The sequence below is a fragment of the Seriola aureovittata genome, chromosome 15 (assembly GCF_021018895.1).
Source record: "Seriola aureovittata isolate HTS-2021-v1 ecotype China chromosome 15, ASM2101889v1, whole genome shotgun sequence".
Taxonomy (NCBI): Eukaryota; Metazoa; Chordata; class Actinopteri; order Carangiformes; family Carangidae; genus Seriola; species Seriola aureovittata.
The window spans coordinates 9,668,616-9,682,175 of record NC_079378.1 but is presented as its reverse complement, the minus strand read 5'-3'; positions in this window follow the sequence as shown (position 1 = coordinate 9,682,175).

Sequence of the window (13,560 nt, the reverse complement as noted above, 5' to 3'; positions counted from 1 at the left end):
CAGAGTTGGCCCTCCACATCACTGGCTCACATATGCAGAAGTACACCATCATATCTTCACCTGTATTTCAACCTGTTTTTTTTATCCATAAGACTTAAGTGGAATGTGAGTTCAACGATGAGAGAGGTAAAAAAAAAAAATCACCCACCTTTTTAAACCAACACCACGATTTTTACAAATCTGCTCTCTCCTTGAACTATGTGATAGTAATTTGCGCACAAAAAAAGAGTAATTACAGAAACTCTTTCACAACGTATGACACACCGACTCTCTTTATCTTTAATAATTAAAAAAAAATGGAAATGACACCTTCATATATGAAGCACATCCGTGTGGCTTTTGGCTGCTGCTATATTTTAATATTTTGATGTGAACATGTTTTGGAGAATTACAGGTGAGCTATATATTTATTATATAGCCCGGATATATACAGTATATAGGCCTACATCACCTAATTTAAGTATTTATTTATTTTTCTCACTCTTCTTCCTCACTTGAAAAAAACAAATGTGTGAAGTTTAAGCTTAATAAATTATTGGTTATTTTCTAAAATTCCTTTGAAGCAGCGACTTTGTTATTTTTGTGCTTTATTAAACTGCATTATTTCAATCTTGAGGTTCCGGGGCCAGGTCTGTAAATGTGGCAGTTTAGATGACCTTTAAGTTTAACATGGGTTAAACGAGAATTGTCCAAGTCAGAACATCCAGAGTCGCACCAAAGGGCGATGAAATCTTTGTAAACTGTTTGTTGTATTGAAACTCTTCGGCCTCTTTTATTTATGAATCCCCAAACCTCTGCTGGGATTAAATATGCATCGTCGTATATGATATAAACACCGCATAAAATAAAGGGCCCTCCATTTTCACAGTGGTTTTCACACCGCGCAGCGCACAATGTGTGTCCTCCATACACTGCTGCTAATGGCCCCTTCCTCTCTAATTAGTGCACTTTTAATTATGGATGCCCTCATGTCACCGGGGTTATGTCGTGCATGGGCTTTGAAATTATTAAGTAATGACGATGCAATATTAATTATAGGCTATATTGGTATAAAACGGAGCAATGTGGAGGAGCTGGGAGGAGAAGGCTGACTGGGAACCCTGGTGACTCTAGGGAGAGAGTGGATACACTACAGGTCTACCGAGGAAAGAGGGAAATTTAAGTACCAGTTTTATTTATTTATTATTATCATTATTTCTTTGGCTAAGTAAGTATTTTTTCCATTTATTATGTTTATTTTTATTTGATTTATACTTGATTTCAGCGGACAGGGTCGCAATTTTCACCAATGTCTGTTTATGTAGGCCGACAAGGCCATTTTACATGAGCTACTATTATCATTATTGTTATTAGGCCTATCATTATTATTATAGTTACCATCGAAAATAAGTGTAACTCTATCTTGCAATTAATGTATGTTTATGCGTATGTTAGTAAAATAACATTTACATTTTACTCCAAATTCCTGATTTTCTCTGAATCCACTCAGAGCAATGGCCACTTTCTATATATATATATATATATATATATATATATATATATACATGTATATATAAAACGCAACTCTAAAAAAAATTAAATAACATAAATGAAAACAAAATAATGAAAAGTTACCACCGGGTTCCTCCCACAGTCAACATGACCTCCGGTTGTGTGATTTTCCCGGTGAGACTGTCGGCGGCTTGTTTCAGCCAGAGGATCAATACTTTGCAATTACACGGAAACGTTTGTGGCACTTATTAATATTCTCTTTGATGCAGAGATGTGATTAATTAGTCTTTTTATTAAATTATAATTTATGGTGTTAAATATGACTTTGTGAGGGGAGGGCGAGATGAAAAAGCAAACGTAAATCCTTGTCGTTGCGAATGCGCTTTTTTCTGTGTGTCACATTTTTCATGCGGAAATATTTTACAAGGTTCAGTCGAAGTTTCGTCATGAAAAAAATATTATTAAACTTTCTAAGAATGATAGTAACAGTTATTATTATTATTAAGATTGTTCAGGCATCAAAACTCCACATGTCGTAGTTGAGTGAGAAGTTTGTGTGAGGTTAAAAAAAGGAGCTTGGCCCTGTGAATAATTGATCTTTGTAATACCCGTATTGATATCATAACGCACTGGCTGTGTGGTAAGTTGAGCTGAAGGCTTGTGAGCGTTAGCAGCATGTGGTTACTGAGGGCACCTCAATAATTCAGCAGCCGCTGAAAGGTATATTGCATTTTCTCATGCAATAATAGCGACGTGTTGGCTCTACGGGCCAATTTGTGCATTAGTCTATCTGTAAATATGAGAACAGGTTTTGAATCAAACTTTATGAACGTTGATTTATTGTTAAAACGACTATGAATGACGAGAGATGAAAGAGATTGAAAAATTAAATTAAAAAAGAGGTAAAAACATACAAAAAGAAAGAGAAGAGGAGTTTGAGAGAAAAGGAGACTGTGTGTGTTTGTGTGTGTGTGTGTGTGTGTGTGTGTGTGTGTGTGTGTGTGTGTGTGTGTGTGTGTGTACGTGTGTGTGTTTGCTTAAGATGTTTTCATGCAGGACAGACCATTTTTGACAGAATGAGGATGAAAGCTGTGTTTAATTGCTGAGGAATGCATGCACATACATGCACATACACACGGCCTGTTCAACCCCCACCCCCAAGACAAGACACCCCGAACTCAATAATTCATCCAGTGCCAGTAGCAACAAATGAGAATGTGACCAGAGCGAGGGGAGACAGCTACCTCTGCCTTTCTATTAGTCACCTTCTATTATCATCACAAGCCAAACTGGCTCAGGACTCACTACTGCTCACAATGCTATACACATAGGCTACCTGTGTGCAGCACAGGCCTGGGCACACACGCAACACACAGTACACATACACACACACACACACACACACACACAGTGAGTTCGTGTTACTCTCTGGAAACTTGAGGCCAGGGTGATGGGTGTCTTTTAAAGGTGTAGCAGGAGTTGCTGTCCATCTGTAGCTCCTGTTCCCTTCTCTCCTTTTCTACACGTCTGTGTGTGAAGTGAATCCACATTATGTGTTTTTATCAGATGAGGGTAAACAGAATCTCTTTTCGTGGCCACAAATGTTAGTATATAGGTGGTGTATTTCTACTGTACAATATTTAAGGGGAGGGGCTCTTACTTCTTACTTCACAGTTTAAGTTCTTGAAAAACATGATGAGCATATAGAATACAATATATTCTTATACAGTAAATGAAACTAGCCTACACTAATATGTAAAATAGCTAATGGGCTCCACTTAGGCCAGCTACAGCATTAAAAAGCTGCTTACACTTGTAATAAATATCCATACATGTAGAAATGTCTGCAAAGTCTGAACCTCCTGATAGACTTTAGAGTAAATTTAGCTGATAAATTGACACTAAGTTTTTTTTGTTTTTACATCAATACAGTTTTGAATGCAGGACTTTTACTTGTAAAGTTGGGATCACTTTTACTTTACGAAAGGATCTGAACATTTCCTCCAGACAATGAGGCAACAGGCAAACAGGACTGATTGGCAAAGAAGTCACATAGTGCTGACATAACTATTAAATTGATTAACTAACAAAAAGGGAATCACAAACTATTCTGATAATTGATTAATTTAAGTCATTTTTCATTTCGTTAGTGCTTCAACTATGAGGGTTTCCTGTTTGTCTCTGTGTAATTTCATTGTAAATTGAATATTTTTTTAAAATATTTTTTCAGCATCACTGCTGGGTACAGCACTGTTGCAGTTTACATTATATTTTAAGATTGTAATGGCTAAACGATTCATTATTTAATAGGGAAAAAAAAATTATTTTTAGTTACAGCTGTGTCACAACTAAAGACATGTGCTGACTGTATTTATTACTAAATTAATTTTAAGCAAAACTTACAAATGAAATAAATCAAATATATCAATGATTAATGGGTTGAAAACATACTAATACATAATGAAAATACCAATGGCCTCTCTTCAAACAAGATTATTAGCCTGATGCCTCACTAAGCATCGGCTCCGCAGAGACAACTTCTGTCACAGAGAAACATTTAGAGTCTCAGAGTCTGTGTGTGAGGTCAAGCTGTCTGCCAACTAACACACCATACATTATGCAGAGCGTATTGAGACGTGCACCACACACACATGAGGAGATGTGAGCACAGGGAGGGAGAGAGAGAGAGAGAAAGATGGTAAGGGGTGAGAGGGGTAATTGCGTAGTCTAAATTTCAGCATACATTAACAGCGTTTACACTATTTATTTTCTTCCCTGAGCTCTGCTGAAGTGTGTATTTGTATTCCGATTCCAAAAAATACAAAATAAGAGCGTGGGATAGACGGGACATTATGTTAGAGACACTAACAGAAACTCACTAGAAGCACCTAATTCATTCAGCGGGCCTGAGGAAGAAGTATTATACACCCCATTCATTATTCAAGTCTTCTCCATTATCAAAGTGCCCAGAGAAATAAGATTAGCCCAGCCAGAAATAACTCACTGTGGCGTGATTTTTTTTTTTTTTTTTTTCCACAAAGCACTTAGATGGTCAGGTGCAGGCCTGCACACAAAGTCAGATCAGAGTATATGAAGATATAATCACCATCCAGTCTGGTGAACATAATAATCCTCTCCAAGAAAATGTGGATATAGTGTAGTAGTGAGACAGGGGGAAACGCAGAAGGGAGGATGAGAGGAGAGAAAAAAAGGAAAGGAGTGTTAGAGGAAGGAGAGTGATGACAGCCAGAAAGAGGAAGTGAAAGATAAAAAAGAAAGGAAGGAATGAACAAAATGGAAATAGGAAGGAGAAGGAAAAAAAATGAAGTAACAAAATAAAAGGATGAAATGAAGAGGGAAGTAATAAAGAAAAGATGTATGGAGGGAAGGGAGGGAGGGAAGGAGGAAGATGGGTTAAAGACAGGGAACCCGGAAAGAAAGAAAGAAAGAAAGAAAGAAAGAGAATAAATCCCTGGTGTTTGACATGTCTGTCATCCTGACTGTCTGGACGTAGTTCTTTTCATTCCCAAGTTGATCATGTCAAGGTGAGTGTGTCTCTGCCGGCCTGAACAGTCCGACAATAAACTTATGTGACAGCAGGAGCACCCAGAGGACCCATAGTGAGGAGGAGAGGAGCCACAAGGAGGCTACAGCGTCCTGCACAGAAGGGACATCATCCAATCTACAGTCATGTCCAATTACACACTTTCTTAATGAGCTTTGCAAATATATGTGCAAGAAAAATTGAATATAAATACTAGATGAAAACTACACGCGGGCAGAGAAAACAAAATGACTATGAATGCAATATTAGGAGGGAAGAAGCTGTAACATGTGGTTGACTTAGAGGTACAAAAGATTTACAGACACTGTCTCTCACACTTGGCCTTCTTCAGAGCAAGTGTAAAATTCAGGAGGCTGTGGAAACACACAGTGTATTCTAATATGGCAGCAAAATTAAGATTCTGCAGACACACGTCACCTAAAAATCCACCCGTGTGTTTTATTTTTGTTAATATTAAACCAAGATGAATAATTTACATTTGATGAATAATAATCATGCTGCCCAAAAAGCATGTAGACCAGAGTTTGCCAAAAACATAAAACACGTTAAAAAATGAATAAACAAATAAAGTCGAATGATAGAGGAAAGGAATGCATACTGTGTATATTCTACATCTCTGATAGCCTTGTGGGTAAAAAAAAAAGAAAAAAGAAACATGTTATGAGGGCAGTGAAAAGCATCTTGGTGTTGACATCACCCCAGATACTGCGTTCTGACTGAGAGCACACGCCAGGGAAAATAACAATGGCAGCATCACTGTCAATGAACTGTCTGCCTCTCCCTCTCTCTCCCTCTCTCTCTCCCTCTCGCTCTCTCTCTCTCTCTCTCTACGGGGCTGTGCCTTTGAAGACAGACATGAAAACCAAGCCAGGCCACAGTGGGGCCCCTGAAGGAGGTCCCCTAGCAGATGCAGCCACCCGCCCTCCCCATGTGTGCTCCCACTGGCCCCAGGCCCTGAAGACAGCCCCGAGGCTAATCGACCAGGAGCACAATAAAAGAAGCAGCAGAGGCAGCCGGTGCTGAGCGAGTATGTCTGTGTGTGTGTGTGTGTGTGTGTGTGTGTGTTCAAGGCGAAGAACGTAGCATAAAGATATTTATCAAGCTGCTCTAAACATCAGTGAGGATCCAGGATCAGCGTGGCCTTTTACACATCTAAAGAGATTTATGTTGACATGATGCCGGTCAAAGAGTAAAGATTTGAACTCTTGTTGTGAGACGTTCCTCACAGCGATGGTCGACAGCACGATACCTGCTGCATCCCATCAGACCAGGTAGAAGAACAGAGCTGGTGGGATATGGTTGAATTACAGTCCAGGTTATATTGCCTTGGGGTATTTCAAGCGCATTTGCATATTTGCAAACATTCCCACATGGGGTGTTACACTGGTAGCCACGACGATATTCACTATAGCCCAAACTAATAGTTGCACAACAAGACTAAATATACATTTAGGGGCCACATGATACCAGTGACACAGATTCCTTTAAATGACTTCATTACAAAATACAACGGTTGCATTTTTGAGATCATAACCGATCGTGATTCATGCGTCACATTTTTTCTCATTCGTTCCCTGAGGCCATGCAGTGTGATGCACATGTGATACGTGTGATGTAAAGTCGGAATGACATCAAACTAAATCCACCTGAGTGGGTTTACTTTGAATTAATATTAAGCAAAGATGAAAGATTAACATTTTATGAATATTAACGATGCTGCTAACACAGTAAATATAAGTAAGGGCTTTACAAAGCGTCACATTATGTAATAGCAGAAATCTGTTGTTGAAATATCAATAAAATAATTAAGTCAATTTTTATTTATATAGTGCCAAATGACAACAGGGCATTTCTCATAGCGCAGGTCTAGACCGTACTCTTTATAATATTGATTACAGAGACCCAACAATTCCCACTATGAGCAGTGTCGAGGAAAAACTTCCTTCAAAGAGGCAGAAACATCGAGCTGAACCAGACTCAGGTTTCTTCTTCAAAGACATTCTGAATGTGAAATGAGTCCTCTGAAAAAGCCAAACCATACTGTCACTAGTTTGACGAAAAGACAAGAGACATAATTAGAATTAGCTAATACAAATTGTATTAGGCAATCTGATTTTTCTCACAGGGATGTGACCCTTGACCTTTTGGTTTGAGAAAGGCCCCGATAGGGGAGGTGATGAGTTAACGTCCCTAAACATGCATTTAAAAATCATTCATCATCGGCGGAGTGTATCAGACTACATTACACTCTTGTGCGATTTTGAGCTTTTTGCCCTTTTTATTCTAAAATGTGGTATCATGTTACAAAACATGATGCATTTTCATTCATGAGATTACCCACCAGCACACGTAGCAGTTAAAATAGCTTTCTCTCCCTGCTTCAATGTCAAAATATTGCTGAAATATTAATGCCTCAGTAAAAAATAATTAAACTATGTAATATACAGCCTAATATAACACTGACAGAGGTCATTCTGATGCATAATGAGTGGATCTAGGGGTATTTTGCTGATAATACTATTGTGCTTTTATTTAAGTGAGATTGTGAATGCAGGACTTTTACTTTTTATATCATTGTATTGCTTCTTTTACTTAAAAAAAGGCTTTGAATACTTGCTGAATAAAACTGTTTATGAGTCTGTGGAGTACAAGAAAATGACCATGCACTGTAATGAGCCACTGAACGTGCAGATATTTATCTTGTCTTTAACGTAATGTCAGGTTGACCTGAGAGTTTATTTGTCCTTTGCAGTCCTTCAAGAAAAAATAACGCGGGAGGGACGGTTATACAAAGTATTGGGAATATTCCAACAGTTCTATAAAAAGCACTGTTGAAAAGGAGAGTGATTCTCTTTATTTAGTAATGAGGGAGCCACGGTTCAGTAGCGCACATACACACAGCTTGATGCCACACAGAGACCCAACCACCACCAAGAGCAAGCCTCCCCATAGCTCTCACATTGCATCAAGTCACTGAGTGACGGGTACATTGTCCAAGGCAAGGGGGAAAAGAGTGGTGAAACATGTTCCTCTCAGAGAGCTCCTCAGTCAGGGAGCCAGCTCACCACAGCCAGGCAGAGAGCACCTACACAAATGTATTTCTGGTGCGCCCCGATTGGTTGAGTACACTCCATGAAAACAGGGTTCTTCAGAAGTTCTTTGTGGGCTGAATGATTTACAGAATCATTAATATTTGAGCGATCATTTGAACATCTAAACGTTTCTGCATCGCTATTTTCCAGACCCATCAGGGTTTCTACACACACATGAATACCAAAATACTTAATCATGCCCCCCCCCCCCCGGGTCCTATTGAAAAGTAACTAAACCGATCACCTGGGTTAGAGCAACAAGTGCTCACACAATTTGATCTTTACTTGTTTTTCATTTTTGTATTCTGCACACAGATTATTCTACAATTAATCCACTTTGAACTGAAATAAATTTTTTTGATGTAAGACTTTAAGACTTTTTTTTGCTGTTTTCAATGAGGTAAATGTCAGAAAAGTAATGTCAAAATAGCCACGACAAGAGCTACATGTTAGGGTGAAATTTGCATTCAAGATCTCGAGATGCGAAAGAGTCGGTCAGCGGTTCGAAGACCCTGAGCGAGAACAGTATTTGTAAAATGACACACGGCACAACTTGCTACATTCATGAACAATAAGATTTATTTTTTAGTATTTAAATACTGTATAATAGGATTACAATAAATATATAATTTAAATATTTAAGTAAAAAAAAACATGCAACTGTATTTGATTGAATTTAGATCACAACACATTTTGCACCACAATTTCCAATGTAATGTTGTTAAAATGTATGTATCTCATTGTTTGTTGAGACTGGTCGCGGACGGTTGGTTCCGTCTGGTGTTTCTCTGCTTGACACAGCTCTTCACATATTCAAAAAATGCGGGTACAAGGATTTGATCAGCACTTTTCACCCCCTGTAGTGTCTCTGTACAGTTTACCTGAAAGACAAGAGATCCGATCAGCACTCGCATTCCCATTTCATTTGCTTTGTCTATCTATACAAAAAGTTTGGTATCCTAAACCTTTCATCTTGGTATCACAGATTTTTGCCGCACAACTGTGTTCGACACTCGGTTCTTACATTTCTGCTACTATGGTAGGCCTCCAGGTTTCTCCAAAGCTTCTCGTCTAAATCGTCTTTGCAGAGTTTGTGAGAGTGTTTCAGGATTTGCTCAACTTTGCAGAAGAACTTATCCTGTGGGGGACATAATCAAGAACATATTAGCTTATAATCCCAAACAAGGCAAGGGCAGTACAGCAGAAATACATGTTTCTGAAACTTCCAACATACACGTAAATTAATTATCCTCTTAAGTCTTGAATTTGGCTTTATGCTCTTACTACTCCCCTGGTCTGAACACGTTACACAATTGCACAATTATGTATGGAGTTAAAATAGTCTACTGATTTCAAGTTCAAATTATTTATCACAAAAAAACCCAAAAACAAATTCATAAAATAAAGCAGACACAGGTATGTATGTAAATGGAGCCTTGCAAGAGATGTCATTACAGTTTCATTCAGTTAGTTTGTTCTGTGCTTTCCTTATTTGCCCATCAGAAAATGTATATATAAATACAAACAGGGTCATAGCTACTGCTGTCTTTGGTAATATTTCTGTTAATTATTACATAACTATCTTAAAATTTGATTGCTTTTAGGCTAAAATCTACATAAATTACAGGATTTCCTTTTTGACCCAACCACAACTATGTACATGAACTACAACCAACAATCTTTAAAAAATGGAACACTCTGCTTACCTCACATCTGTATGCCAGAAGCGATACATCCTCTACAAAGTCCTGCAGAACATGTTAGAATAATGAGTTAACACTAGTACGGGTGGCTTTTTTCAGACATTAAATGTTTTAGAAATATAACAGATCAATAAATGGTTTCCAAAATAAGTCATTAACAAGCAAGAACATAGTTGTGCTTATCAGATGGGTTTTTACCTTCACATGAGATGAAATGCAGCGTTCAGCCAGGTCAAGTACAGCATTCAGGTTGTCAGAATCCTTCGATCTGACGGGGTGAGATCTGGCAGGATCTGGGTTGACCAGCAGAGCAGCAGCGGACAGCAGCAGAAGCATCGTCGTCTTCATGATTCCAACTTGTTTTCAAGAAGCCCTTGAACTGATCACTCAGCTTGTTCTGAGGTCTTGACTGACAACACAGGATTTATACATGCTTTGCCCACGCATTTGACATCCCCCTCTATTACAAAGAAAATGATATCGGTCTGCATTTTAAGATAAGATGTGACTGATTATGGTGTGGTTGAAAACTGAGGTATTTTTCTCTGAACTTAATCTATAGGGTGGTTGCCATACAAGGAAAAAAAAACATTGTAACAAGCAGTTTTTATCATAGTTCATAGCCTGGGTGTTTCCAAAGTGACACATGACGCAACATTATGAGTTTACATTGAGAGGCGCAACTCTGGTCAAATGGAAAATAAGTGACATGACAAATTGCAACATCATTTCCCATTTTTTGACACCTTTCTATTTCTACTTTTGGGTCTAAAGTGGCGAGGTATGAGATAACTTTCTCATATAAAATCAGGTTGTCTCATACAGGGGAGTTCATGACCACAGCAGTGCAATTCTCAAAACCCTATTAAATGAATCAATCCCTTTTAAGGCTCTATTTCAATGGTAGAAACACAATGACCAGTGAAAAGAACTATAGATCTAGTGCACATGGACTGTGGGTCTCCTCCAATTATTTTTGTTCATATACAGCACTATGTAAGAAGAAGGGTGTGGTGATTGATCATATTTTCCTGAGACAAATAGAAAAAAAGTTTGAATTATACAGAATGGCAAGGCATGCATATGTAAACCACAAGTGTGCAGCAGAGGGCAGATTAAGGCATTTACATTTGAGTTTGATAACATATCGAAAGTGTGATCATGTCATGTTTTCCACTGATGAAACACTTTTTGGCCGGCTTTATTTTGGACTGATTTAAATATTAAACTTAAGCATGGGTGAACGTGTTTTTTTTTTCTAGGTCATTACGTTTAAACCAAGACACAAAACAGGTCTGTTCAGAACCAGCCTTCATTCAATCTTGTCATTGAATATATTAAAAAGTATATTCTTCCTAATGTCGACTCCGTGTTAAAAATGTTACTAGTTACCATTTTAAAGACCTGGTTTGATACTTCACAGTCACTTTATGATCACTTTACAAGATGTGGAAATAAAGCAATCATATTTACAGCCAATTCAGATTCAGGTTTAAAATATAGTTAAATGAAAAGAAAAAGAAAAAAGAAAACCACCTAAGATTCTTTTAGTCAACTGCAGATAATGAGGATATTCACTGTTTTATTTAAATGCAATGAAGTAAAATGATTCAACGGTTTAACCTGTGGTTATTCTCACACATACAGGACAACACAGACTTCATCATATGCCACTGATGGCTGTATTAACCCACTAGGGGGCCCTCTGACCCCCCATTCCTCTCACTCTCTCTCTGCTTCTTGTGTGTACCCAGTCACCTTGAGGTGCCCATCATGTGTTTTCTGTCTCATACAGGTTTACCCTGTGTTCCATTATTTTGTTGGAAATTAATCAAACAAATGTTACTTAGGAAAATACACCACGCAAGCACGGTATCAACCGAAGATAGTGAAGGTCTTAAAAGTAGAACTTTGATAAAAGGTCTTTACCACCTCTTTGCATTTTGTCAAATCACCACAAATCAACTGACACACAGTGAATGTTCAGAGTTTGAGGACATTGATTGTCGGTTTTTGCACAGTTGGTGCCACTGAGAAAAATGTGTAAAATGTGTGTATGGTGATGAACATATTGCATGACTCTGAACCATCAGTTACTCCGTGTATCAGTAGATTTATCTTCTGATAATTCTGTAATACAATGACGGCGGCAGCATTTTCCCTGTCAATTATATTACAGATTTATTTTTTACACGACAAAGTGATGATAAGGAACATATCAGTGAAGCTGACTTGGTGTTGCTTTCCTGAATACTGAGAAACATTTTGTCTATCATCTAGCCTACTGATGAGAAACAGTCACGTGGTCTGAAAGCATGCCGTAAAGATATAAAAAAAAAAAAAAAAAGAGAGAGCGAACACGACATTCGTTATCAATCCATCTGCCTTCCTGTGTCTTATTTACAACATTTTATATGCAACAAAGGAGTCTTTACTTACGACCCTCAATATAAAGGGTGTTATACAACAGTTAGTTCCGATCAAGTAATTTGATTGATCGAGAGGCATTCCATGAATGCTGATATAGAGTACAACAGCACTGGGACTTTTAACCACGTGTATCACTCCGCTATACAGGTGTTCTATTAACCGTTAATTAGCATTACATTAACGGTCGGTGTCTATCCTAGATTGTTACAAACTTTGCAAAGAGGAATATATTTCCTGAAACAACATTTAACCTAAATGATGTACGGTCGTCAGAAGAGGATGACGGGAAGGAAAGAAGCATGGATACTTCAGCGCACACCTGAGGTAACGTGTAGACAAAGTAACAAGTTAGTGTTCACTCTGCAGGTCAGGAAAATGTTTTTGTGTTGTTAGCAACAGTCCAGTAGAAGTCCAGTTGCGGAACTATTTGTGTTGTCATAACCAAATAAATGATAAAATAAACAGACAAATCATAATTAGTTGTTGCTTACTCAACTAATATGGCGCTCGTATAACTGTTGTATAAAAACAGTATCACACTCGAGCTCGTAATGTAATGAATATTAGCACGACTGTGATTATCTCCGGTACGTGGCCATGCTGATATTCAGTACATCACTCCCTCTCGGGTGATATTGCTTAATTAAGTGCCACTTCATATACATTGAGGTATATGCAACTAATGTAGGTCGATCCTCAGCAAACAAAATTAAACTCAGTTTGGGACAGCTGATGCAGTAACTAAAGTACAGCTGCAGGTATATATATCTGTATTAACACATTTTTAGACTGATTTATATTGAGTTCGACTATTTTAAAAGGACTCATGAGAAAAGATGACTTGTCAAAAGTGCATCTTCAAAAATCAATGCAACAGATACAATACAAACAGGATAATAAACATATATACAGCACAAAACATTTCCATACACACTTCACTCATGGGCAACAAGATTTATTTTTCAGTAAACTTATTTCAATGCTGTATGATAAGATTACAATAAATATGTCATTCAAATACATAAAACAGTCTTAGCTTAAATATGATGACAAAAAAATAAATAGGGGGGTCACAACAATTTCCATGTTTTGTTTTCTGCTTGAGAAGCAGTTTGAACCCAGACCTTTTATCAAGTTGCTACAGTGACTGCTGTGCTCATTTAAAAACAGTAAATGAAAAAGTAAATACACGTTGCTACTAAGTAATGGCTAATGGCTACATTATCTTGTAGTTTACTGTTGTGCTGTCTTGAACTATGCTGTCTGTGCATCGAGCCGA